Source organism: Urocitellus parryii, chromosome 8, assembly GCF_045843805.1.
Source record: "Urocitellus parryii isolate mUroPar1 chromosome 8, mUroPar1.hap1, whole genome shotgun sequence".
NCBI classification, from domain to species: domain Eukaryota; kingdom Metazoa; phylum Chordata; class Mammalia; order Rodentia; family Sciuridae; genus Urocitellus; species Urocitellus parryii.
In genome coordinates, this window is record NC_135538.1 from 72,699,907 (window position 1) to 72,723,916 (window position 24,010).

The 24,010-nt window shown below is 37.4% G+C and overlaps 1 pseudogene; it reads right to left on the reverse strand.

Moving 5' to 3' along the window:
- Positions 1 to 2,477: 2,477 nt before the first annotated feature.
- Positions 2,478 to 24,010, reverse strand: part of LOC113198106 (glyceraldehyde-3-phosphate dehydrogenase-like) — a 111,953-nt pseudogene continuing 90,420 nt past the window's right edge.

Consider the following 24,010-nt stretch of genomic DNA (forward strand, 5'->3'; position numbering starts at 1 on the left):
TACCCAGGACTGAGGTGCTACATAACAATAACAAAAACTATGCTTGGCAGTCTGTCAGTGGGTTGCTAGGCAACGGGTGTTATAGACTGTCGTAATGCCACCTGCTGGCTGTTGAAAAAAAACTTGATCCTATTTTGACTACAGCACGGGGAAGATAGAACACATGGCTACTGATTCTGATAGTCTAGGGTAACTACATGGAAAAATTCTGAAGTTCCATGTTTATAGACTTGCTGCTCTTTTCAAGACAGGTAAGGACAAGACAAATGTACTTGGAGCTTGGCAGAAGCAAACCTACAAGAGCCTATCCCATTTTTGAGGAAATGGTTGTGCCAAAGAAATTGTACATATGGCTTACATAAGCTTATGATTGTTCTGATCCATCCCCTTCATTCTGCACCTGGGTCAGCAGAAAACTGGCATATTTGTCAACATCTATGTTGTGTGGCTGTGAGGTCATTACAGTGGTGGGTGAGAGCAAACCATCCAGACAGCAATGCCAGGGGACACAGAGGGTTACTGACAAAGGCGGTTCTTCTTAGTAAGTAGAACTATATTTCAACCAAGAAAAACGCTGTACTTATAAGACAGGGAGCCTTCACAAATTCCACCTGGACAGATTCATGATCGCTGTAGATCAGCCATTGCTGTGCGCACACCATTCCCTCATTCACAAGTGGCATGTGTTATTGCAGCTGTCCCTTCCCTTCTCTATCATTGCAAGTGGGGCAGAGCAGAGACTTGTGTGTTAGTTTATAGGCTGATTCAATGTGAGGAACTTTATTTGAACCTGATGGAAAGGACTTTAGCACCACTCAAAGACCCAAGGTTTTAAGCTGGAAAAATTCACAGGACTTGGGGATAGCGTAAGTGTGTTCTTTATGTTCAAGAAACAACATGCATGAAAATTTGAATGACCAGATGGTTGGGTTGTGACATTAAATCTTACCTTTCACCCCTGCTCCTATTACCAAGAAAATTCTCATAGCTAGCTAGGCATGGCATTTCTTCACCTCTCTCGCCAACTATTGACCAATAGGATGTGAGCAGAGGAATGTGTTTGGGTTTGGGGCATCTCCTTCAATATTCTTTTGCTTGTGCTAGTTATTCTTGTTTTCCTGTCACTAGTTGTGGAATGGTGAGACTTTGGAATGATCTTGAGAATCATGTGTAGGGAACAGCAGAGTTGACTCCACCAGGTCTGGATTATTTACATCTGGACTGTTCTGGGAGAGAGTAAGCAACCTCTACTTCATTTAAGACTACTCTGGCATTGCTTCCTTTGAGGTACTTTGTTACAAAAGATCAATTTCTTTCTTCTGGTATTACTAAAGTAACTGTGGATGCACTCCTGATAATAGTAACACAATGGCTTGCTAGGATGTATCTACTAAATTCTAAGATCTTATAACACAACCATACCCCAGTGGAGACTGACTTCCTGCTGGTGGGGTTTCTTGTGTCTGTATTGAACAGTACTGGTTAGAAGTGATGTGGTTTTTCTGTATCTCATTATTACTTGCTTATTTTCCCTCTTTTCTGGTGATTTTAATTAAATAATGCTTATTTAACTTATTATATTTTTATAAAGCTGGAGACAGTCTGTACAACTCCAGTATGTATTTATATAATTAGATGAACCCCTGGCATTCTTCAAGAAACCTGATATAATAGGCTGAATTAAAGAATTAGTACAAGATGACCCTTAATGAACAGAAATGTGGTGTGAGATGCACCAAATAATGAAAGCTCTGTGTATCTATAAGAATAATGACACCATAATGATATCCAATGTATAATCAGTTTTTTAGTCAGGTTTTTTTTTCTGCTGTGACTAAAAGATCTGATCAGACAATTTTAGAGGAGAAAAGTTTATTTGGGGGCTACTAGTTTCAGAGGTCTCAGTCCATAGGCATCAATCAAGATGAGGTAGAACATTATGGTGGAGGAGTGTGGCCAGGGAAGCAGCTCACATGATAATCAGAAAGCAGAAAGAGACTCCACTTGCCCGATACCAAATATATATACCCTAAAGGCATGTCCCCAGGGACCCACTTCCTCCAGCCACACTCTACCTGCCTTCAGTCACCACCCAATTAATCCTATCAGGGGATTAATCCACTGATTGGGTTATGTCTCTTATAACCCAATCATTTCTCCTCTAAACTTTCCTGCATTGTCTCACACATGAGCTTTTGAGGGAATACTTCACATCCAAACCATAACACTCAGTTAATTTAATCCTTTTAATGAATTTCAATTTCATACTACTGCAGCTGAAGTAGAATCACTTCCTTGGACACCATAAGATGATCCATCACTACATTCATATTATGAGAGGGACCGGGAGAAAGGCATGGGAGAGAAGCTGGGAGATTCTCAGTGTGTTGGGGAATTGAGCTGGGAAAGGGATCCTCCAGCAGTGAGGGCCTCTCTCTTCCTCTCATGCTCTCACTGGGATTTGTAGTCCAGGGCTCTTACTCCTTGGAGGCCATGTGTACCATAACATCCACCAACCTGTTGCTACAGCCAAATTAATTTTCATACTAGGAAATATTTTTGCCAGAGTGGTCATTGAGGGCAAGACCAGGTCCAGCATTGAAGGTGGACTAGTGGGTATTTCTGTTAACATTGCAGGAGGAAGCCTGGTCCTCCATTTAGTCCAGTATGTCCATTAGGGGCCCTTTGATGCCTGCTTTACCACCTTCTTGGTGTCATGGTATTTGGCAGCTTTCTTCAGGTGACAGGTCATATCCATTACCTACACTTTGGAGGTGGAGAAGGCCATGCCAGTGAGATTCCCATTGAGCTCAGGGATGACTTGGCCCAAAGGCTTGGAAACATGTGTGGACCCAGGGATGATGTTCTGTGCAGTTCTACCTCCATCATGTCTCAGTTTCCCAGAGACGCCATCTATGGTCCTCTAAGTACCAGGTACCTCTAAGTACCTCCCTCCATGATGCCACAGTTATGGATGACCTTAGCCAGGAGGGCTGAACAATTGGTGATACAGGAGGCATTGATGATAATCTGGAGGGAGTCGTACTTTTCCTGGTACACCACCAACATGGGGGCATCAGCAGAAGGGGCAGAGATGATGACCTTTTAGGCTCCATCCTTCAAATGAACCCTATGGTGGGAGGGTGTACATATTTTTATACCCACTAACACTGATATCCTCAAGGTCGGCAGTATTCCATAACAAGTGGATTAATGATATTTATTAAAAAAAAACAGGACCTCAAATGATATTATAAAGTTGGCACTCCAAGAAGTTTGGAACAAGCCAATAATGATATGTTCTCATGGGGGAGACACAATGAAAGTGGAATTTGAAAGGGATTAAAATAAAGATATTTTCCTTGATGTCAGAACATCTTTCCAGCTTGAATAACTGATCTTCAAGAGCTTGTGTTTATAATCATCATCCATAAGTTAGGGAGCTATGCCCATTGGTTGTGAACCTATAGTATTCGAAATATTACTATTAGCTGCTTTTTATATAGAGAGATCATGATCATGTCTGGGTAGTTATAAAGGGAGATCAGTGAACTATTGCTGGCAGTAATTGCACTATTTGTAGTGCCCTTGTCCAGCCATTCTTCTGTCTCCGACACCATACAAATATGAGCAGCATGTGTCTGCATGATGCCCAAAGGGCAATCAAATGAGGCTGACTGATTTTAATATTCAGATTGAACTCTTAGTGTTAGGTTTGTAACTACCAGGCACTAACTTGTGAGTTAGCAAGGTCAGACACTGAGTAATTAGTATGTGTTTGAATCTGTGCATATAGTTTTTATGTATAAAATCTATTAAATCCAGGAACTCAAACATAATAGGAATATATTACTTCATTTATAGTTCTGCCTGGTATCTTTCAAGGTATATAAAGACACAAAGAGTACAACTTCACATTAAAGGTTTTCCTGATTATATATTATTTATGTTAATAATCTGAAATTTACAAAGGCCATTTTAATAGTGGGTGGAAGAAATTTTTCATTTTCTTTTTTTCTAGGTTATTGACATTGGTCCTGAAAAAACAGGGAATTAAAAAAATTCTCTTCCTTACTTCAGTTTCTCTCTCTACTTCTTTGTAAGTTTGGTGAACCACAGGACCCAAATATAATGTTTTCTTGTATTTTTACAAATGGATATTTCAAGTAGCAGAGTCAGAAGTTCTGCAATATAGAATGTGTTTCTTATGTCACATAAGCTCTGCTGCAAAGTTTTTTTTAAAAAATTAACATGATTTTTCTATTTTTGTTTATTTGTAGCAGATAATGGTTTTAAGAAAATCTATAGGCTTTTATTTCTACAGGCTGACATTGTGAAACTAAACTGTTCAAGCTTTTTGCCAGGAGGTCTCAGAATGAGTTGGAAAGAATGCCAGTTGTTGAACTTCATGTTTTCTCTCCCTTGTCAAGTCTGGTGTGAGGAGCTGCCTTAGTTAGGATTGTGGATTTATTTTCTATCCCTGTAACTATGGACACTGATGATGGGGAAAGGGGAGTTTTGGTGAGGGAGAAATGAGGCACTCTTTGATCAATGCTATACTTAGGATAATATTCATGGGATTACAGAATTTAAAAATGTAGAGGATATCAGAAATGATTACATCCCTCACTTTCTAGAGGGAAATGGATTCCCAGAGGTTAAGTTGAGCTGCTGGTGGTACCTCATCCCAGTGACAAATAGAAGATTGCAGCAGTGTGTGGAAATCTGGTTGTATGACTTAAGTTCAGGCCACATTTTCTCCCCTCGTGTTTGCGGTTTGGGGCAGCCTCATTTTTTCCTGCCTGTCTCCATCTCTTCACTTAAGCAGACGTGTCCTCAGTCTCTCCCAGTGAGGAGTCTTGCAAACAGAGTGTTTCCCTTAAGCTTGTTTTGTGCCTATGTCCACTTCACAAAAGGCCTCATTACAATCTTCACCATTGTTATAACTTCTTTCTTGGAGATGCATTAAGAATGGAGAAGAGAGGAGTAAAGAAGGCAGAAAGGAGATTTTCCTCATGATCACTCTCTATCTCAAGGGGACACATCACTTCTTTTTCCTCTCTTTCTTCCTTCTGAGCAAAACCTGCCCAAGCAGCCTCATGTGGACTCTGGCTCAGGCTTCTCTACTCCATGGAAACTGGTTCAGTACATGTCAACAGTCATTCTTGGATTGTCAAATACAAGGGATGCTTTTCTAGGTCTTTTCTGACTTGATCCTTCTGTACATCAACACATTTGGTAACTTGCCCCTTGAAATAGTTCTTCCTGTATCTTCTGTAATAAGACTGACTTCTGTTTCATTTTTCTATCCTTGAATATTTCTGTTCCTGCTTCATGGGCATCTCTACAAAGGCCGTGCCATATATTGGGAGTTAGGATGATGTAGTGCTTAAAAGTTTATATTCTGGAGCCAGATAACCTGTGCTTGAACCCTATCTGTCCCACTTAACTTTTCAGTGCCTCAATTTTGTCATCTGAAAAATGGTGAGATGTTGAGAGCCACAGCCAAAGGGGCCACAGCAAACTTCCAGCTGCCAGCAATCCAGCTGCCTGCTGATGATTGGCTCACAGCGGCCCCAGCAACATCTAGCTGATTGGCTCCTCTGCGGTGATGTTCATTGGGCTGTTTCCCTGCCCTTTCAGACCACAGAGCTGCTCATTGGGGAACTTCTTTGGCTCCGCCCACACGACCCAGCCAATCGGCCTCAAGAGCAGGAGGATTGTGGGAGGTGGTGAGGCTTGTGTGGAGAGAGGCTTGGGGAAGCTGGTGGTGGCAGTTGGGCTCTGAGGGTTTTTTCCTAAGGAGCTGTTTTGTTTGGCATGTGTAGTTCTAAAAATAAAGTTTGTTTCTTTTGACAAGTGGCTCCTGAATTGTGCCCAGCCAGACTGCGCCAGTGATATTACTAGTACTGTTACTTAGTGTTGTTTTGCAAATTAAAATTTTTAATTGATTTTTTTAAAAAAATAAATGTCAGCGGAATGCATTACAATTCTTATTACACATATACAGCACAATTTTGCATATCTCTGGTTGTATATAAAATATGTTGACACCAATTCGTGTCTTCATACATGTACTTTGGATACTGATGTCCATCACATTCCACCATCCTTACTAATCCCCTAACCCCTCCCTTTCTCTCCCACTGCTCTTTCCTATCTAGAATTCATCTAATCCTCTCACGCCCCCTCCCTACCCCACTATGAGTCAGCCCCCTTATATCAGAGAAAACATTCAACATTTTTTTGGGGGGGGATTGGCTAACTTCAAAGTGAAGCAAATTAAATTATTTAATATTCATAAAGTATTATGAGTAGTTCCTGGCAAATAATACATGTTATAAAAAGGAGAGAAAGAGAAAGAGAGATTGCAAGAGAGTGAGTATGTGAGTGCTGTGGTTAAGAACATTTGAATGTCTGTGATCCTCATGTGGAACTCTTGAATAAGATTTCTAGACCCATGCTTAAAAGACAAATGAAACATGCTCACATATTCCTTTTTGAATAGATTTAACTATTTTGCAATAACTACCCCATCTAAACTTTTGTGGCCAGACACACTACAGAGCTGCTGGACTCTGTGTTCATCTGTGACCATCGCCCCTACACCAGCCTCCTGCTCATATTAACCTGTCCAATGTCAGGCCAGCTTCCTCTGCCCCTGTGCTCATATTTGTAGCTTCAAACTTGTGTGTTAAATATAATCTCAGTAAAAATTAACATGGTGTCTAAGCCTTTCCCCCATTATTTAGAAATGTAGAGGACAGGAAGGTGTTTATTATAATTATCACAGGAGAAAGCATTGGGAACCAAAGAGGAAAGATACTTTCCAGAGCTCTGGGTGCAGGAGGGTGGTGCGAGTGGTGGCATGGAGGTTGTGCTTGCAGAAGCTTTGATCTCCAGCTATGTGGCAGGGAGAAGTGACATTCTCATGGGCTGTTTCTATAGGAGGAGGTAATTCTCAGACAAACAAGAAGTGTTCCCCACAGAATTTAATGCAAGCACTGCTGGCACTGCTGTGGTATATGAGGGCAGTGCCAGGGACAGGGTGGGTAGAAAGGAAGAATTTATCCTGGTTTGTCTAATCTCCATATAGCCCCACAGTGTTCAAGAAATTGGTGTAAAGAACTTGGGTCATTTTTGAGATGACCTTTAGCTATTATGCCATAGTCCCTCATCAACTGCTGAGACTGAGCCTGGTGCCTGGCTTCATCAGGGAACATAAGTCAATATCTTTGCAAAGCATGAAATAAAATTTCGTCATCAAACATACTCCTCTGTTTGAAATCATAGCTGAAAATTTCCTCTGTGCTTTACCACTTAGTTGCCAATACTTCCCTTGCCTCTGAACTGCCCTTCTAGCAATTATTGAAATCTCTCTAGGCTCATCTTTGCAGTAAGATTCTTCTCACTGGTGGTAACTCATTTGTTCACCCAGAAAAATGTTTTTAAAATCCACTTACAAATTATGGGCTTCTTGTGGTTAGGGAAAATTCTTGATATATCCTTTGCCCCTTATTTAGTTTTGCATTTTACCTCGTGTCTTTAAGGCACATTTCACATAATTGCTACAGTAAATCCTAAAACAAAATAAAAAACAACAATAAAATAAACAAAAAAAACCCTTTGTTCAATAAAAAGGTAGAGTAATTGTTCCATTTTACAGATGGAGAAAATGAGGCTCAGTGGTGTGGAGTGAGCTGCTCAAGGACATGTGACTTATAGTTGGTGATTTTTTTTGGTAGTGGAGATTGAACCCAGTGGTGCTTAACCACTGAGCAACATCCCCAGCCCTTTTAAAAAATATTTTATTTAGACACAGGGTGATGAGTGGCTTTATCCAACTATATTGTGAGAGGTTGGGTCAAGCCTTTGTAGGTTTGTCATTCTCTGTTTGATATTAAGAGGACAAAATAAGTATAAAAGTAAATAAATAAATAGAAAAAAGAAAACCATCAGGATGTTGCATTCTGTTATATCTTTTTATTTTAGCATCTCTAGAAACAGAACCAGATTGCAGGCTACACAAGGATGAGTTGTTGGGCACCTTCTCAGTGTTTCACAAAGTACCTTAGTGTGTGGGGGGGCTGGAAATACCGCACTTGACAGAGGGGCATTCCTCAAAGGAAAGTTGTGGGGAATTTTAGTATTTTAAGTTTCTAAGGGAAATAAATATCCATTTAGTGGGTTTGGGGGAAATGTGGATAATGGCTAAGAAATTGGTGCTGACACTTGAATTCTGAGGACTATGATTGTAATGGAAACTTATAAAGAAAATGCACAGTTTTAACATAATCTGTAGAAGAACAGTGTGGCATTGCAGGCTTTAACTGACATTCCTGCAATGCTGTTGCAGTTTTGATAACACTTTGACAATCTGTTTGACTTAACAGAACACCTCTGTGCTTGGACCCGGAATCATAGAGTGATGATGGATGGGGCCAATAAAGGATAAATATATTGGCTATTTCAGGACTAAAGATCAGAATCGCATGACACACTGAGGCCCTAACTTCACTTGTTGCTAAGGGGTCCCCTTGTTCTCATGCCTTCCATGGTGATTTAATTTCAGTGAATAGCACTCATTGTCTTTAAAGACATTTTTAAGATTGATGTGAGGACTTACAAGAGTAGATGACACAAAACTGCTGTCCTCTAGTCCCTCCCTATTTAGGGAAGAAACTGAACTCCTCCAAAATCTATCAGTTTGGAAGCCCTAAGTGTTGCATTTTGATAGCTGCATAGGGAAAAAAAACTATATTAAGTGTGTATACAGGCTAATCCCTGTCTACAGAGTCAGCTAATTAAACCCTATTTCTGTGATATTCAATAGAAATTTAAGTTTCTTTTAGGTTTTGGGGACTCCTGGGTGTGTGAGTCATGAACCCTGCTTTTGTGGTGCGGGAGAGATATAAACAAAGCATGTGTGGGCAGGGCAGCTGGGCAAGTCTGTCCAATTACAACAGGACAGAGGGGAAGGAGGGAACAGCTAGTTCAGGGCATGAAGAATGAAGTTAGGAGGAAAGGAAGGGCTGGGGAGAGGAGGGAGTTTAGCTATAATAAGGAGTGGTTACCAGTGGGCCAGGAACAGAGACATTCTGGGTAGAGGGAATGGCTTGTGCCTTCTGTTATACCTATCTTAAATGGGCACTTAAAGGTTAATCAATCACATTTTACATTTAGAGTTTTCTTCAAAAATATGGTCTTGATTCAGTTTCTCAATTTTCTGTAATGGCAGAAACAAAATTATTTCACTTTTATTCCAGTGTGGAAATGGAGTACACAAGTAATGGAAAGAACCATGAAATAAAGGACTGAAATAATGTTTAGGGTAGCACCTAGATTACTCACAAGGCTGGCACCACTGCTGCTCTTCTAAAAATTCTGACTGCTTCATCAGTGCTGAAGTGTTTGATAAATATGATGGACGAGATGTGACATTAAGTTGGAGAACTGGTTTGTATGAATGTCTGGATGTTTCATTTTACAGTCAAAACTTTATCTGAAACTGCACTTGTTGGTTCTTCTTATTGCAATCTTTCATGCATTGTATATTTTTTTCTGGAAATAGTCATTAACTGGCATAGTAAGTCACTATCATTTGTTCTCATTTTCTGAAAAGACATACTCCTTTTTTAAAAAAATGTCTAAGATCTGCTAAAATATTCGTAATCCAAAAATGTGATTCTGTTAGATTTTTTTAAAAAGCAGAGGGCTGGTTCTGAGTTTGGCACAAATAACAGAGAAAAAGACACATCGATTAAAGTATAAAGTATAAAACTTATCAGTTATATTTAAAAAAATGTCAGCCTCCTAAAAAACTGGCCAGAGCAATTAGATGAAAGAAATCAAAGGGATACAAATAGGAAAAGTACTCAAGTTAGCACTATTTGCTGATGATATGATTCTATACCTAGAAGACCCAAAAAATTCCACCAGAAAACTTCTAGAACAAGTAAATGAATTAAGCAAAGTACCTGGATATAAAATCAATATATGTAAAATGCCAATAAATCAAAGGCATTTCTGTATATCAGTGACAAGTCCTCAGAAAGGGAAATGAGGAAAAATACCCCAATTACAATAGCCTCAAAAAAAGAAAAAAACAACTTCTTGGGAATCAAGTAATGAAGAGATGGAAGACATTTACAATGAAAACTACAGAATGCTAAAGAAAGAAATTAAAGAAGACCTTAGAAGATGAAAATATCTACCTTGTTCTTGGATAGGCAGAATTTATATTGTCAAGATGACCATACTATCAAAAGCAATGTATAGATTTAATGCAATTCTAATCAAAGTCCCAGTGACATTCCTCATAGCAATAGAAAAAGCAGTCATGAAATTCATCTGGAAAAATAAGAGACCCAGAATATCTAAAGCAATCCTTAACAAGAAGAATAAAGCAGGTGGCATTACTGTACTAGACCTTAAACTATATTACAGAGCAAAAACAGCATGGTACTGGTACCAAGATAGACTTGTAGACCATGATACAGAATAGAGGACATAGAGACTAACCCACATAATTACAGTTATATTAGACAAAAGCACCAAAAACATACATTGGAGAAAAGATAGCCTCTTCAACAAATGGTGCTGAGAAAACTGGAAATCCATATGCAACAAAATGAAATTAAACCCTATTTCTCACCATGCACAAAACTCAAAGTGGATCAAGGAACTAGGAATTAAACAAGAGACATTGTGTCTATTAGAAGAAAAAGTAGGTCCACTCTCCATCATGTAGGATTAGGCCCCAACTTCCTTAATAAGACTCCTATAATGCAAGAATTAAAATCAGGAATCAATAAATGGGACAAATTCAAAACTAAAAAGCTTCTTGTCAGCAAAAGTAACAATTAGTGAGGTAAATAGAGAGCCTACAGTATGGGAGCAAACTTTTACCACTTGCACATCAGGTAGAGTACTAATCTCTAGGATATATAAAGAACTCAAAAATCTAACCCCCAAAACAAATAACCCAATCAATAAATGGGTCAAAGAACTGAACAGCCACTTCTCAGAAGAGGATATGCAATCAATCAACACATGTATGAAAAAATGTTCAACATCTCTAGAAATTAAAAAATGCAAATCAAAACAACTCCAAGATTTCATCTCACTCCAGTCAGAATGGCAAGTATTAATAACAAAGGCACACTCATACATTGCTAGTGGGACTGTAAATTGGTGCAGCCAATATGGAAAGCACTATGGAGAATTCTTGGAAAACTGGGAATGGAACCACCATTTGACCCAGCTATCCCACTCCTCAGTCTATAACCAAAGGACTTAAAAACAGCATACTACAAGGACACAGCCACATCAATGTTTATAGCAGCACATTTCACAATAGCTAAACTTTGGAACCAACCTAGATGCCCTTCAATAGATGAATGGATAAAGAATATTTAGTATATATACACAATGGAATACTATTCAGTATTGAAAAAGAATAAAATCATGGCATTTTCAGGTAAATGGATGGAGTTGGAGTTGGAGAATATAATGCTAAGTGAAGTTAGCCAATCCCAAAAAGCCAAATGCTGAATGTTTTCTCTGATATAAGGATGCTGATTCATAATGTAGTTGTAGGAGGTGTGTGTGGGAGGGTTAGATGAACTCTAGATAGGGTAAAGGGGAGGAAAGACAGTGGAATGAAATGAACATCATTACCCTAAGTACATGTATGAAAACCTTAATGGTGTGACTCTTCTTTTTGTACAATCAGAGATATGAAAAATTGTGCTCCATATGTGTAATATGAATTGCAATGCACTCTGCTGTCATACATAACAAATTAAGTTAAATGATTTCATTCTTACCTCTGTTTCTTTTGCATGTTTTTATTAGTGTGCCATACCTAATAGTGGGGTTCATTGTGACAGATTCATGCATACAACATAATTTGCTCCATTTAATTCCCTAGTACTTCCCTTTTCCCTTTCCTCCTCCCTCCCCTGAACACCCTTCCTCTACTTGTCTCCCTTCGAGTTATTTATTATTTTTAACTTGCTTATTTTCATTCCTTAAAAGAATGAGGGGCGGTGGAGAGAGAGAGGGGTAGGGGAGAGAGAGGGGGTGGGAGTGGCAGCAGGCATCACAAAAGCAAAGGAAAATATTTGTTATGTGGCTTTTCTTATATCTCTAAGATCACCAATAATAGGCAGCATTTATGAAATGCTTACTCTGAACCTTTCAAAGCAAATCTCTAAGGTAGGAAATATTATGATGATACTCATTTCACAGTTTAGGAAACCGATGCCCCAGATGTGAAGCCATGTCACCTGTGTGTGCATGTTCTCGGAACTGTTCTTCTACAGCTGCCTTCAATTTACACCTTTGCTTTGTAGTAAGGGGCTCTCCCTGGCTAAATTTCTAGGGACTATTTCCTCCTGTGAGGTATATGTGTGAGTATGATGTGTGTTTCTACATGGGTACATACTTACATATGTATGCTTTGTATATGTGGACCATCTGGGCAAAGTTTCATAAGCAACCGTTGTACTAGTCAAGATTAGGTAGGCCACGGCAGCAGTAACAAATGATCCCTGAATCTTGATAGCTTAATACAGCAGAAGTTCATGCAAACTTATGAAAAAATTTCTTCCTGTCCAACGTGTGGTCAGACGTGGGGATAGGAGATGGTGATAGAGAAGTTTGTAAATAATAAAAGGGCATAGAATAATATAACTTTAAAGCATTTAGTAGGAGTAAACTCATACTCAAAATTTCTGGGCAATCTCAGCCTGCCCAGCCACCTCACCTCTTCCCCTGACGGTTCTTGAGGGTAGGCAAGACTGTGGGTCACAGTCTAAATTCACTCTTGTGACATACTCTGGACTTCACTGGACATGTGGGATTTTTGAATGACTGAGATTCTCTCTCTCTCTCTCAGCTTTGCCTCCATCCAGCTATCCTCTTCCCACTACATTGGGTGCTGCCATGCAGAAGACTGATAGAGCAAAGCTTTGCCTGTACTCAATTCTCTGGATATCAATAACAATGAAACTCTCTCAAAAATGCTCAGAAGGAAGAAGCAACTTCTTTCTTTTTTTTTTTCCTGATTGCATTTTCCTCACTACGTTCTGTGTCGTTGCCACATTCAATATGGCACCTTGGCATATTGAATGTTTTAAGCTGAAGGAATTTGTAGAAGCTGGAAGTTCTCTCTGTCCTCCCACACTCCCCCGGCCTTTTCTCTGAACCAGGTCATTAGAGTCTCATGTGAGAAGTTCTCTCCCCAAACTTGTAGAGAAGTGCCACAGTCTGGTTGGGCACAATTCAGGAGCCACTTGTCAAAAGAAACTAACTTTATTTTTAGAACCACACATGCCAAACAAAATAGCTCCTCAGGAAAAACCCTCAGAGCCCAACTGCCACCACCGGCTTCCCACAAGCCTCTCACCCAAACACAAGCCTCACCACCTCCCACAATCCTCCTGCTCTTGAGGCCGATTGGCTGGGTCACGTGGGCAGAGCCAAAGAAGTCCCCCAATGAGCATTACCACAGAGAAGCCAATCAGCTAGATGTTGCTGGGGCCGCTGTGAGCCAATCATCAGCCGGCAGCTGGAAGTTTGCTGGCAGCTGGAAGTTTGCTGGGGCCCCTTCAGCTGTGGCTCTCAACAGAGAAGAGCATCCTTATCTCAGAAGATGAAGAAATAAAGAGAGGAATCTGAATGAACAGGCCTTGATGGGTTCCCCAGTTCTCTGATATTTATCTCATACTCTATTTGGATCATATTTCTCCAGGACTGACCACTCTTAATCAACCCTACTACATAAAGTACTCTGGTTTAATTGCCTCTTTGGGTCTTCATTTCCTCCCATGTCATGTAAAAATTAGATCAAATTTTATGCTTTTCTCTTATTGATCCATATTTTATTATAGGAGTTCCAGTCATGAACTTAGAAGAGTTAAAGAAATACATATCCTCTCTTACAACTGGCTCTTCCAAAGGACATTTATCAATTAACTGATTTATTGATCAATTGATCCATCTATCTAAGTGAAAGATATTTCTAATATTTTTACCAGAAGTGCTTCTGGCATCACCTTTTTGATACTTAATTTAATTAAATAAACAGAAATGAGATTTTAGCATTGTTTCAGCCAGCTACTTCCCCAAGCAACTAATACAACTCACCAAATGTTGATACCTCTGTACCCAGTCCACCAGATTTCCCTCAGAATTGGACTATGCTAAGTTCTTGATGGACATTCAATCCCTAATAAGGTAGGGGGAAGAAAATATCATATGACCTGCAGCGTTCTTTTGAGGTCACAAACATGAAACAGAATCCTTGATATAAATATCTCAACAATACATAACCAATACAGGGCAAGTAAAATATCATAGCCATAAAACTCACCTCCTGAATTATGAGAGATCCAAAGGAAGTTAGACTAGATCTTTATCCTGGAAAGTTTTTCTCATGGAAGTTATTAACAGAATAAATATGATAATATAATCGTATCTATTGCTTCATATTGTGGACTTATTAGCACACAAGTATTCCAACCTGATACATTTTGGCACAAACTTTGGGACCTTTGTTTCCTTAGCCTGGTTCTTTGCCTCTGAAGCATCAGAATGGTAGAATGGACTTTCACACAGGCCTCCGAGTGATAGACTATGAGTTCTTTGAACCAAACTTGTGTGGGAAGGATGGGTTTAAGAAACTGAAGGAGCTCTTGTGCATGAGGCAGCCTGTGTACTTAAGGAGTTAGGAGAAAAATCTCTTTCCAAAGATACTCTTCTGCCCTTCCACACACTGCCAGTGGTAGATGGTCGCTTTGTCATAGCGACAGAAATTGTACTAATTAGTGATTCACTTATGTTAACAAGCATCCCTTTTAAGATGCAATTACTTCGAGATGGCAATTGCTAATTCACAAGTTCATGCAAATTTTCTTAATCATATTGCTTTCTCCTTAACACCTCGCTGTGATTGTTCTTCCTAAAGGAAATTAGAAGGAAATTTTGGAATTTGATGGTGTTAGGGGCTGAGTAAGGGTGGGCACAGGGCAGAGACAAGAAAGAAAAGGTATTTTAATGTATTTTTTTCTAATGATCAAAATCTTTGATGCAGTTCAGTGGAGTCAGGCTTTGGAGCCAGGTTGCTCTTGCCAGTCCTGTGAGTTTGGAACATTGCCTCACTGCCACATACCTCAATGACAGGAAGGAAACACTAATACTTACATCAGAGGATTCTGTTGTTATTGTACTTAAGATTAGTTGAGTTAATGCATGTGAAGACTTTAGTGCATAGAAAGCACTCTAGATTTCAACTCTTTTGAACAATTTAGAAAATATAAACAATAAGAATTTCTTGAAGATCCTCAACATGTCTCCAAACCATTGCACCTTTACAATGTCCACTGTTAATATTTTGCCCTGTTTTTACCCAGGATGTTTACATTCCATATAAAAAAACAGAGAAATTTAGATCACTTTTTTTTTTCAGATAATATTAGCTATGAATACTTTGGGGGAGACTTTGTTCAGAAGGTGGGTCAGTAAAAGCATTTCCAGTTAGATTAGAAAGGTGTTCACAGGCTAGGGGTACAGTAAAAACAAAGGCACAGGAAGACCTGAGGATACCTGTGGGGAGGGGGTGGGCAGGAGGGCTCAGGAGGTGGAGAGCTGAAGAAGCACTTGGGTCTCATTTTGGAGGAACAGGAATACTTGCTCTTTAGGCACTAACAGTGGGTTAAGTTTGCAGTGGATTACAGTACACAGGAGTCGCTTGCAATAATCCAGGGATAAGGGACTTGAACTGTTCACATTTGAATAAATAGAAAGTTATGGGAGACAGTATAGAGAAAGAATTGACAAAATGTGCTGATAAGATAAGAAGCTGTTGGAGAAGAGGGAAGAGATAAAGACAACAATGAGAATTCTAGAAAGTATAAATGGTAGAGTGTTGTACTATTCAGAGACACAGGAAAGAGGAGAAAAAGTCAGTCTGGTTGTTTAACTTTCAGATGAGAAAACAACAACTACAGCAACAGTAGTGGTTGTCTGTTAAGCATTAAGTATAATTCTGGTATTGTGCTAAGCATTTTATATGAAAAATCTTGTTTAATCTCCATAAGATTATTATTTTTCCCACAATTTATGGATGAGCAAATGTGATGGGGAGAAGTTAATTCCTCTTCAAAGTAACACAGCACATAAAAAAACAGGGCCATAGTTGGAGGCCTGCCTACCACTGAACCTGATGTCCACCCTTCTCAATGATCATGCCTCCAAGCTTAGTCTGAGGTGTATGTACGGTATGTTTTCACTGTGTCCAGCACAGAGATGGAAATTTGGATTTGAAGTCTAGGAAACAAATCAGGATATATTAGAGATGTGCAGATGATCAACATGAACAGAATTAATTGAAGTACACATACAGATTATTATAGAGTATGTAGAATGAGAATATACAAATAATCTGAAAATGTAACTATAGAAGAATGAATATCTAATGGTGACTAAATGGAATGAGATAAACTGATATAAGGTCAGAATGACAAGAAAGAATTAGAATTAGGAAATTTTCAAAAAGTTAATTATGAAGATAAATATCCAGGAAGCAAAGGTCAATAGCATTAGGTTTCCAAGAGGTCTTGCAGGATGCGAATTAAGAAAATGGGTTTGATTTGTGACTATAAGTCCCTTAAAGACATTTAAGACAGAATGTTTAGAAGATTAACAAAGAGGAGTACAGATTTCAAGGTTAATAGCACATGGCTAAGAAGTTCATAAAATGAGTGGACGAGTGTAGATAACTTTTTCAAGGGCTGATGTCAAGAAACATACCATGAAATGATAACTTAATGGGGGAATGAAATAAAACAGGTGAACTTTTTGCTTTGTTTGTTTCTGATTAATTTTGTTTTCTCTTTAAAGATAAGAAAGATCTCTATCTGACAGGAAGGGAACAGGTGAAGATGAAGGATAAAGGTAAGTTAGCAAATACAAAAAGATAAAGGGCCTCCTTGAAAATGAGGAGGTTGCTACCCACTTCTCAGAGAGAGTGATGGAAAGAACATGCAGTATGGGGGTAGGTGAGAGATATTGCCATGGAAGGAACTGGAGATCAGGTCGTAGCTAAGGGCAGTGAAGGCAAGCACTTTCTGGAGATGGTGGTGGACTGGAAGATGTTCTGACTAACCATGACAAAAGGTTAGGAATTTTTAAAAAGATACTCTAGTTCTTTGAGGCTTACCTTATTTATCAGAGAAGAACATATACCAATTTAAAACCAAATTTAAAATTCAATCAATGTGCTATACAAATTCTTTAGTTAAATAAACATTAGTTATTGAAGACATCTTCTTTTACTATAGCAGTAAGGGAAAAGATGCATAATCATATAAGTTATGTGCTAATTCACGTCTCCTTTCAATTATTGCTTGGACTTGAAGAACAGAAAGAACAGTGTCTTCTATGTCTATCTGAGGAATTGGTCATAAAGATTCTTTCTCTGCCCAGTGCTTTACCTATTGTCTAATAGGTGCACTCGTATTACCTCACATGCTAAAGGAATGGAAAGGCAGAAAACTCTTGAATATAATTCACATTGGAAAAATATTTCTAGAAAAGGGATGGTCTCTCCCCGCTGAATAACCACTATTCCAGAAAAACTGTATAGAAAAGAAAGTAATACTCAAGAACAACTCAGAGAGTTCTTCTAAGATCTTGTTAAAGGAGTTGTTGCAAGTGTTCTTGAAATTTGATACTTTGCCAGTAAAAATATTTCTTTTCCCTTAAATTTATGAAGGCTGCACAGAGTGCTCTGAGCTTCTTGAAATTCCAATTAGTACTTTTAGATAGTAAAGCAATAATAATTTCTTAAACAGCCTCGAGCTCTTTTCTAGGAATGGTGATGAGTTTTGCAGATTAAGTTAAATTTCTGTGTAAGCATTTTAAAACATCTGGTTACATTTAGGCTACTGGTCCTTAGGCCAAGTCAGAAATGCTAATTATAGGGTTCTGAAGAATTGGCTTTGGCCTTGACATGATTATCTAAAACTCAGTTAACAGCACAGTGGAGGGCTCTTTACGGTCATATACACTAATTTCTGCTAGCTGCTACTCTTTCACATTTGAAACTCAGGAATGTGCCTTGTTAGATTTTTCATATTTAGAAGTGTCACATATAAAAATCATGTTTTATATCCTTCACAGTTTTATACACTCCATTTGATCCTCACAAATCCCTAGGAAATATGCAGGTCAGAGCAATATTATTCTTCAACAGGGGAATAATTCTGTAGTAAAGATGATTTATCCAAAGTCTCCTGCTTGTAACATGGAAATCAGGATATAAGAGAACCCCCTTTCTCTTGTATCTGCTTTTAACTGACATTTTAATGTTTATTTATCATGGGATTTGATTTGAGAGTAATAATAAAAGTGAATTTTGTTTTTATTATTTGGAAATAACATACAACTTCCACTTTTCTCTGTCTGAAATGATTTAACATCAGCAATGTCATACAGGGAGCCAAATCCTATGTGGAATTAGTGTGGAATTTCCAGTCAGATAAGCCTAAGCTGGAATTCCAGTTCTGCCCCATGTTAGTATTGAATTACCTCTATAAAACTATTTAACCTTCCTAATCATTTGCTTCCTGAGCTTTAAAAAAATGTTGACAATACTTAATATAGAGGTCCTCATGCAGAGCACATGGTACAATGTACTATCTCAGTACATGATAGATAGTAAGTTAAAAATAGCTCACAGCAAATATCATTGTCAGCAAAGGATTAACAATGCCAAATTGGATAATAAAATTAGTATTTTAATTATATCTGTATGTTTGATATTGTGTTTTTAGAAAAGAAATAATTTGTCATTTTTTTGGTACTGGTGTGTTATTGGTCATTTCAATTTCATTTTATTTTGCATATGTACATTTTCTTATTTTCTATAATAAACAAGGGATGATTTTTATAGTGGATATAAAGTTATAAAATAAAATTTTCTTTAATTACTCTGTGTTAAAATATTAATTATGTGAAAAAGGACAGCTTTCTAAAAAATCAATAGACCTTGGATAAACAGAAATGGTTGATATTTAAAACAAAATTCAATGTACCTCTTCCTTCTGATAATTTGCATTCATTTACTCATTCAACAAATAATACATAAGTGGCAACCATGTTCCAGGAACTATGAGGAGAAAAAAGATGGAATTCTTAACTCATAACTGGTTATTGATGACTTATCTTTTCATTAGAATGTGGAAATGCAAAGAAACAGCCCCAACTTGAGCATCCAGATGTATGTACTCTATATGCACTGGTGAGCTTGCTAAAACAGAGCAGGACATAGAAATTCAGCTCCAGGGAAATAAAGGATTATGCCTATCATAATTCAATAGCAACTGAAAGACTAATTTTTAAAGAGAAGGTAGTTTATTTGCCATTGAAAAAATTTTTAAAAACATGCTAGGAATAGGTATTTGCTATCATTAAAATATTAAAATAATTCATGCAAGGAAAAATAATTATAGGTTTTTATGAAAAGAACATTTGCCTTGGGATAGAATAACTTAAAACTAAAATTCAAGGAATCCTTGAAATAGCATGTTGTGAATTCTGTCCTGTACTTGCCACATGTTGGAACCAATACATTTCCCCTTCTTTCAAGATGTAGGTCAAAGTGAACACATTTTTTTTTATTCAATGTTTAAAATTTTAGTTAAACAGCATTGGTACTTATTGATTTATTTTTAACATTATAATTAGGAAGAAATGTGTATTTTCAGAAGGTGCCTATTATAGAACTGGCAGCTGAATCTGAATCCTGTTTCTGTCCTAATTACTTGTATGATCTTAAGTAGGTCACTGAACAATTCTGAACTTCAGTTTTCTCATCTATTAATCAGGCACAATGGTTTCTAAGGCATGGGATGGTTGTGAGGATTAAGTGTGACAAGATAAGGAACATACCTATGACAGTATCCAAGACACAGACTCAAAAACATTCCAGTATTTAAAAAGTATGATGAATGGAGTGTAGTTTTCAGAGATTTGGTTCGATTTTAACCCTACATTTAATTATTTCTTAATAATTGTTTCTCCTGCAGAAATATATAGCCAAGTTTATATAAAAGTCAAATGGAGAGGACAGGAAGATCTGATTTCTTAAATTAATTGTTTCACCTGGTATTTTAGATAAATGTCTATTTTTTTTAATAGAAAGGTAGTCTTGTATGTTTGCAAATATTTTCACATGACACCAGGAAATAGTGGTATGAACTGATTTTTCATGCAATAAAAATATTTTGAGTTAACTACTGTGAGGCATGAATGAAACAGACATGGAACCTTCTCTAATGAGACTCATAATAAGATATATGAAAGATAGAGAAGAGGGAACTACAACTCTAAACTGTGTGACATGAGAGGACATGTCAGTTAAGACTGAAGAATGAAAAAAAAAATTAACCATGAGATAGTAGTGAAAAATAGGAATCCAAATGCCCTGAAATGGGAAAAATGCATACAAAGAAATGACAAAAGGGAAGTATGGCCAGAGTATGGGAAGTTTGCAGAGAGTGGTGTGAAATATTAAAAAACTGGTGAGTGACCCATCACCCAAGTCCCTGCAGACCATGTCAGGGAATGTTCATTGTCTTCAGAGCACAGGGAAGGCAAAGACGGAAAGTAAAAATTATAAAATGCCTGGCCCTTGTGCTGTGATTAGGTAAGACATATATTGTGAAAAGAAGTGGGCCAAGACTTAGTGCTGAGGGACTCTGATGTTTGGAGGCTGGATTGAGGGGATGAGGGCAGGTTGAAGCCCATGGAGACCAAAGAATGACAAAGAAGATTAGAAGATCTGAGAAGGAACCCAAGGCATAATTCTAAAAAGAAAGGTTACAGGATGGCAGGAGCAATTCTTCCTCGTTTTCTTACTTGATTTTTTTCTCCAACAAGGCTGTATTTCAGCTATCACATTATTACTCTGCATAACTAAAACCTAATTGTATTAACATTTTCTTCATACATAAAGTTCTCAAGTAATTGATATTGTGATCATAATAGCAATATTTGTATTCACTTCTTTTCTCATTACTGTTTATTGAGAGAACTATTTACCAAATATTTAGAAATATCTTCATCCTTAAATTGCTCCATAAGATTAATTTTGTTCCCCATCTGCCTTTTTTGCCTTTATGTATGTCTCAACATGTGTTTGTTAAAAAAGAAAGAAATGAACTGGATTGAAGTAAGATGGGTGTGGATGAGTGAGATTAAAGTATCACCAGAATAGTTAATTAACTTTGAAAACAGGCTATTAAAGAAAATGGTAATGTCATCTATCACTGACATACCAGTATCTTCAAAGTCACAAATATAATACAGCAAGATCATTGGGCTTGGTTGAAAAAGAGCAGGATGGATAGTAGGTTTCGTTTTACTCAACTAATATAGGTTTAATAAATCAAATTTTCAGGCTGGGTGTTACTTAAACAAATCTATGTTTGATTTGATTTTCCAAAGCATCACCAGAAAATTAATTTTACTTCATTGTCAATGCTACCAAACAATTTCCTTGGTTTTGAAGTAATTCAAGGAAGGCTTAAAAAAAGAGAGCCAAGAATACATTTTCACAGTTGATTTTATCTGTCTTCTAATATCCTGACTTATTTCATAATTTAGAAATGTATTTGAAGCTACAGCCACCTTGGCCACTGGTAAAATACATGTTATTTTCTTTTCTCAGAAGAAGTTGTTCTTTCAGTTTGGGTCTCATTAATGTTTCTACATTGTTCTCTTAGCTATGAAGAAAATACTGTACTCTTTGGCATTATGGCAAATAGTATACAATTACAGATTTTTCTTGAAGTTATTTCTTAATAGTCCAGGTGGTATTTATAATTGCATATGGAATACTTTAGTTTTAAGTAAAATTCTAAAGTCAATTTATATTAATTAAAATAACAGCAAATGGTCTCTTTTCTAATCATTATTTCTGATACAGTTAGGACAAAGTATTCTGAATTTGTGTCTTCATATAATTTCAGTTTGAATATATAAGGGATAAGACTTAAAAACTATATAATGAAAGTATTCTCTTTCTCTCTCCCTCACTTTGTTCCTTTTCTCTTGTGTTTCACTAAGCTTTAAAGTGGCATATAAACATGTTTCTCTCTCTCTCTCTCTCTCTCTCTCTCTCTCTCTCTCTCTCTCAGTTACAGTAAATATAAGACTAGCAAGACATGTAAAGCAAAGGAAAAAGTAAAGGGTAGAAAAAGTAAAATGAAATCAGGAGTGAGATTAAATACCTAAATTGTAGCCACATAATCCCATGTTCTTATTAGAAGTGGGTGGTGGATGTGAAACTAAGGCTTCTAATTGTCAATGTGAGTATGGAAAAACAAATTTTTCCATAAAGAAAAAAATAAGCTAACCTAGGGTAATCAGCATTATTCTTGACAGTGAGACCAAAAGAGCTTTTCTACACTTGATCCTTTTTGAGGGGCACTGTGTAACACACTCAACAAAATCATCAACAACATTCTCAAAAATTAACACAGAATCACTCATATGGCCTTATGGCATTAATCCAAAATATAACTCAATAAAATAAATTCAGGTTCAAGGGGTTGGGAATATGGTGGGCACTTATAATGTGGTCAAGGGGAAACAGTCTGTAATGAACTACTCCTATTCAGATTACATAATATTTTGATGAATGGTAAGTTTCATATATTTTATAGCAGTGATCATCAAACTATAGGTTATATCTGCTAGTGGGTTCTAAAATTAACCAACTTTTAAAAAAATAATAAAATAAATAGAAATAGGATGTAACAGAAAAATCAGAGTGTTTTGAGAAATGTTTCAATATTTACTATCATTTTGTGTACTGGTCATGAAGCAATATGTATTTCCTACTACAGGTCTATTATGGGATTTTGAAAATTCTGAATTGAGACAATTCTCATAAGTTCATCTTCTTTGCTTAAATTTGGGGATGGCATTGTTTGGCAGTATCTCTAAGATTATCTTTTGGTGAGCACCTTGAGACCTGAAATTCTGTGTTTAATTATCAGCTACAGTAGATGGTAGATTGCAGAGAAAGGGAGTGGAAGGGAGGTCATTGGCTGTCCTACATACTACTCTACAATGTGGTAAACCAAGACAGTATGCACCAGGCAGACCAGGATTTTTTATGGAGAAAAAAGGAAAACCTATATAAATAAATGCATTGCTTATTTAAAAGTTGGAAGCCACCAATCCAAAATAGTGATTTGGGTCCTCTTTTCAGGGGCAGACCAAAGTTTCAGAGGTAAGAAATATGGTAACTGCATCATTGTGGTAAAATTACAGCAGGTACCGTGAGATTAATCTAGAAAAGAATACCTTCCTTCTCTTTCCATAAGGTAAGTATCCCTTATTCTAAAGACTTTTTTTTTGTTTTAGGTCTTAAGAATTTGATCAGATTTCATAGGATTTGTAACTGATACATAGAAGTGCTTTTGATTTATGGGTATTGATTTTATATCCTGATACTTTGCCGAATTCATTTACTAGTTCTCAAAGTTTTCTGGTGAAGCTTTTTGGGTCTTCTATGTATAGAATCATATTATTAGCAAAGAGTGCTAATTTAAGTTCTTCTTTTCCTATACATATCCCTTTAATTTTTTTCATCTGTCTAATTGCTCTGGCCAGTGTTTCAAGAACCATGTTGAATAGAAGTGGTGAAAGAGGGCATCCCTCTCTTGTTCCAGTTTTTAGAGGGAATGTCTTTAATTTTTCTCCATTTGGAATGATGTTGGCCTGAGGCTTAGTGAAGATAGCCTTTTACAATGTTGAGATTTGTTTCTGTTATCCCTAGTTTTTCTAGTGTTTTGAACACAAACATGGTAATTCTTACATCCCACTTGTCCTAAGAGAAATCACATAAGGGAAGGTTGTAACAGCTCATGTCTTATAAGTATATATTCTTGGTTCCTGTGAATCATTTTTTCCCTCTGGTCTTGGCTTATCCACC